Source organism: Mya arenaria, chromosome 10 (genome assembly GCF_026914265.1).
Source record: "Mya arenaria isolate MELC-2E11 chromosome 10, ASM2691426v1".
Taxonomy (NCBI): Eukaryota; Metazoa; Mollusca; class Bivalvia; order Myida; family Myidae; genus Mya; species Mya arenaria.
Genome location: NC_069131.1, coordinates 34,295,996 through 34,302,175, shown reverse-complemented (window position 1 = coordinate 34,302,175; position 6,180 = coordinate 34,295,996).

Sequence of the window (6,180 nt, the reverse complement as noted above, 5' to 3'; positions counted from 1 at the left end):
TATACTGATTTTGATGTCGAGTTTTGCTATAGAGCTGTGCAAATTAAGGTTTCCTTAACATTATTTTTAATACATTAAGGCGACATTTAGTTTTTTCCCCCGTCTATAAATGCGACACAATAAGTTATTCAACAGTGTTGACCGAATGCGGCAGCGTCAGCAAAATATGCAGCATCAGTCGTCATTTTATAAAGGTAAAATCAAACAACTCCATAATTGTTCCCCATCGACATGTATGTATATCGTGTTCAGGCAATAACTTCTTAATTAATTATCAAATCTTTTTGAAGCTTAGCTACAGTGTCTAGTGGTATGATTTCCATACTCATTTCAACTACCAAAATAACCGCTTCTAGAAATACCAATGTTTTATCATTTTGTAATATATCGCTCCCTAAATTAGTATGTGGGATTGAGGTCTTCCAAAAATGTGTGTGCTATTATAAGTCTCAATTTGTATAGTCTTGTGTTATCGATACAATTTTAATATGTTGATCACCACCGTCTTGCGCCTAGGACGAGACGAGCGATATTCCGCTTTAAATTTTGAAATGAATTTTGTTTATCTCTTGTTCGACAACAAATTAATTTTCAACACAGTTTTAGAACGTCAAAAATAAAAATTGGACGTATGTGTGGTTCTGCAATTTGGCACATTAGATAGGTAAGATATTTAATGTAAGAAAATTCTAGGATATTAGGGTGCTAGGATATTACAACCGCTCTGTAAATTATTTGAATATAAGGCCATCAAGGACCGCTGATAAAAATCATAATTCACGCTTCACCTTTATGTTTTAAATATAGATCTTAGCAACAAAATAAATGAATACACAATGAAAATGTTCCTATTCAGGAATAATTCAAATTCAATAAATTAAACAAGGTTAAACTTTTCCTCTCAAATCCCTCATCCTCAAACTGATCGACTTGATTAAGTAAACACCTTGGAATACAGGACTGATTTCAAGATCAGAAATAGTTATATTTATTATGTGTTTTGTTCGATCAACTTGTTTTTCTTTTGTGAATCGTGTTTCTGTATGTATTTCGGTCGACATTCACGCTACCGGTAAATTAACCGTTGTTGTATTACTTAATACATATTTGGCTAGGTCATTGGCAATTGTATGCATATACAGTATAACCATAGTAAGAGCTTCTCAGGTTCTTTAACGAGCGACTGTGTATAGTCTCACGGGTCACTCCTGTTATACGTATTTCATGTAATAGCGTAATGTGAAGTGCATTTTATTTCAAGAGGTCCACGAGAAATTCATTCAACCATGTCAATTTAGAATATCCCATATTAAAACCTTGCCACGGCCGGGAAACGTAAATAACACGCAAATGTTTGTCTAAAGCCGTGAATTAATATTCAAATCTGCCCCCCACAACAAACAATAACTTGTCCCAAATGTATTTATCAAGATATTAATCCAGTGTATTAAACATCTCCCTCCTAAAGGTTATCAATAAGATTAAAAAGGTTAAATTACCATTGAAATGATGATAAACGCTACCGAAATCGTTGCCAATTCGCTAAGTATTTTACTAGAAAAGCAATGCTTATTTAATAATTACATGAAAATATATAAAAATAAAATACGTTTAATTATAGCTCATTGGATTGGAAAACTTAAACACCCAAATAAATTAGCTCCACTCTATGTCTGTCATTATAATTCTACTTTCTGGATGCTCCAACAGCTCATGACAATGCTAGTACAGTATTGTAGAGGACTTGCACAAGACTCTTTTTATCGAGGCTATTTATGTACAATTTCTATAGTAAAGTACAACATATATGTCTCGACGATCCGGTGACGAAGATGGTGTTGACGATCCTTGGCCGAAACATTATTGTTCATGTTTTAAACAAGGTATTTTTCACCGAGGCTACACTGGTATTAGGTCTATGGTGCAGTACAATATATGACAACTATTGTCGGGATACGATGCTGCTGTTCATGATCGTCTGCTGCCAAATACGAAGCTCTTACAACATAATACAGGTTTTAGTTAACGCCCTTTTCATATAGGGTAATAAGTTACCAACTCTGCATTTTAGTAAAACATTCAAGCAACTACATAGTTGTTACTTATCTTTTAATGTTCACTGATTGAAATAAGCGACATGAATAACAGAATCTTCCGGTATCCACGAGGAATGGAATTGAATGAATTTCAACTTACATTACAAAGACTTACTTCAGGGATGGAACCGAAATAACACTTTAATATGTATTCAGCCGAAAGCCAATTTTTACATAAAATATTGTTCTGTTCATAAGTTTTTAATATCGTCTTCGACACCTTTTAGTAATCTGTAATGTTCCAGCCAGAACCTTATATGACTAAAGGTCACGGGTACGAATAACTTACCTAAAACAAGTCAATGCTGCATCTCGTCTTATCTAAACCAGTTTTCGCATGCCTGTATTGTCATGTCACTTTTGATTTTGTGATAATTACAAGATTTCGTTTTCAACAAGAGTGTCCTTTCTCTTTTGCCTAATAAACATAATTTACTCATGACAAAAATGTTGCTTTACAGACCAAAAGACATCCTCGGTTCAATGCCATAATAATAAATAGTTTGGTACATATCATTTAGGTGAATGTGTTGTAAGTTTGATATCGAATTAAATCATACTTAAGTGACTATTACAAATAAATAATCTAGGCATTTAAGCTTTCAACGGTTAAGGAACAAAATTGAAATTCATCTCATACTCGTTTTGTTTTATTGTGAATGCCCCATTTTTATCCGTATCATCCTGACGTTCGTGACGGTTTCAGCAAAGAGAAGTAAATCTTCGTGGTTTATCATGATCTAAGGTTGATTTATCGTTCTCCTATGCCTATGTTTTCATGTAACTATACGTTACAAATAATCTTCGTTATGGACACGTTTCTATTTTTCCAACCATACTACATTTCTGTTTATACAATTTACCCAAAACAATTATTCTGAACTTATAAATTATCCTGCTCTATTTTTATTATTAAAGTAAGACACCTTTAAACCTTCGAAATAAACCAAGACTATTTCCATAATTATAATGATAATATTTTATACCATCGTCAATCCAAGTAATTGTATTTAATTTCTATAAAAAGCCATTTTTTCCCATATGAGTGGTCAACATTATATCTATCCCTATGAGAAGGCTTTATTATTCAAGTCTTCCGATATATATTTTTCACTCAATCAGTTGGCAACCGTTTATGATTTTAATCATGTTAAACGGTAAGTATGAATAGCGGCTGGCTCAGTAAGTGGTTTGTTTACACTTTGACTTAAACAACTTAAACAATTGATTGTTAGAATGAACTTATAAATGGCTAAACGACATTGTCGCATCAAATTCATTTCCATTACACATGTTTAAATATTTATCAAATATTACTAGATAAGAGGGTTAATGAATACCAATTCACCACTTAAGCTTATCTTTTTGTGTGTGTACACAGGTATGCACGTATCTGTAATCACTTCCTTATCCGTCAGCAAAACATTTAGATCTTGTCTGGGTTAGATTGGTTTTAAATATATTTAGATAATGATTTTTTTATAAAATCGCAATGAAGTTAAAAACATGACCATAAAGTAATTGTGTTTTATATATACCTAAATCATGGGGATATGCTACATTGTGATGGTTCTTTGTCTGATATATGTGTAAGTTCATAGTACGTATATATGTGGGTTTTTTTATTAATCAGCGGATGAATTATCAGATATATATATATATATATTTATTTTTTTATTTTTTTATTTTTTTTGAAATACCAAAAACTTTATTGAACAGAGAACAAATATAAATCACATAAATATGTTAATTTGTTTTTTTAAAAAAACAGAATACAAATCAATATAAGAGGAACACAATTTCATGTACAAGCTTTCTAAACTAGACACAGTTATGCAATTTACTGCTTTAAACCTGTTTCTTTTTTCACAAGTGTTTTACAATACACGCTCTATTTAAAAGTATAATGAATATATAAATTTGTCTGTCTATGTTACGTGACCTTTACGGTTAAAGAAATCGGGTTTGGAATAAAATTTAACAACCAAATATTCATTCAAGCATAACTTCTGATGTAACTGTTCCTAGGCTGGCTGAATATATTCTACCCGTGCACACATATTAAAATGAATGTCACAGACGTCCAATGCAAACAATACATTTTTAACGTTAAGGATTATCTTAATATTAAAAATGTTTGATCTTCCTTTGTTTTGTGTTTCTTTATTTTGCACAGGCATTCCAAGTGAGTGTCAGAACTGTGGTTGCCGTGTGCCCGGTGCACAAACATGCAATTATAATGGTTACTGCAATTATGGATGCCTAGATGGATAGCGGGGTGATAGGTGTTATATAGAATGCCAGTATATCAACTGTAAAAAATGTGCACGGAATGATGGCTTCAACTACTCTGAGTGTAAGAATGGTTTTTATGACAATGAGTGTGGATCGTCATGTGCACCTAATTGTGAAAGATGTCAAAGACAAGATGGTCAGTGTAGTTCTTGTGTGAATGGATACTGGGGAAAGAGTTGCAACAATGAATGTGGATATCATTGTAAAACGTGTTTCCGATGGGGAGGCTGCACAGAATGTAATACGGGGTATTTTGGGCCTAAATGTGAAAAATATTGTGGAGACCATTGTGCTAATTGTAATAAAGAGACTGGATGTACTGTATGTGAAAATGGATATTATGGAACCACTTGCGAAACTCAATGTGGTGTAAATTACTGTACATCGTGCACCAGTCCTACACAGTGCACTTCGTGTACGGATGGTCGATTTGGAAGTACATGTCTGTATAAGTGTATCGATCACTGCGTACACGGTAATTGTGATTCAACGACAGGTTCTTGTCAGTGCAATGCTTATTATACAGGCGAGACATGTGACCAGTGTTTGGTGGGGTACTATGGTAACGGCTGCACACAGAGGTGTTCTTTAGGCTGCTCTGACGGGTGCAATCAGATTGACGGGGCATGCACATGCAAATCCGGTTGGGCAGGGGAAAAAAATGTGACACATATGCCGATAAATACTTTGGAGACATGTGCAATGAACAATGTAATAGTAATTGTCTGTCATGCACTGGGGAATATAACTGTACATTTTGTCAATCCGGAAGGTATGGTGATCAATGCCAACTCAGATGTGGGAAAGGCTGCGTAAATGCCAAGTGTGATAACAAATCAGAACATTGCATATGCATAAGCAATAGTTTTGTTGCAACACCATCAACAGGCTATTGTGATGTTTGTGTACCCGGACATTATGGTCAAACGTGTGAGAAAAGATGTCCTGATACATGTTAATCATGCGAAAACGATTATAATTGCACATCATGCCATGACGGATATTTTGGAAAATCCTGTCAAATACACGGTCCTGGTGGGTGTCAGAAAAGTACTTGCAATAAAGAGAGTGGGTCGTGTTTGTCATGCAGTGGTGGGTTTTTCGGAGGATACTGTAACATATCTTGCCCGCAGTTATGTAAATCATGTGACCAAAACGGGTCATGTTCCGAGTGTAAACCTGGATTTTCAAACATACAGAAACTCTGTACACATATAACAGGTATGTGTGTCAATTATATTGCAGCAAATGTACAAATACATCTTATTTTGCAACTGACGTTGATTGTTGCTTGTGCCATCTTTGAAATTGTGTTTCTTTTGCAAAGCTTTTTGATACAATTTAAGAGAAATTTTGTCCTCGAGATAAATTATTAGTTATTGTTCATATTATCCCGCTGCTTTATAATTGATTTTGATGTATATTGTATGATATTCGATTCCTACGCAATTAATCAACTGCTTTTAGTGGAAATAATTTGTAATGTTATTATCGAAAAATGGTTTACCAGTAATGCTGTTCAATACATGTGTTTTGTTTATTTGGTCTACTGCTAAATAATTCAAACGAACGTTTATGTGCTTTCTTTTTAAAAGCGTATGCATTCGTTTGCCTCTGTTGTACATATAACAATATACTGCAATAATTGATAACAAATGAGTTACATGTCAATAAAAAAATTAGTCATTTGGAGTGGATATATTTTAGAATGTGAAAGCATTGCTTATAATCTGGTTTGTTGAATGGAATTAGATGAAAAAATGTATATTAATATTAAAATCTTTTTCAG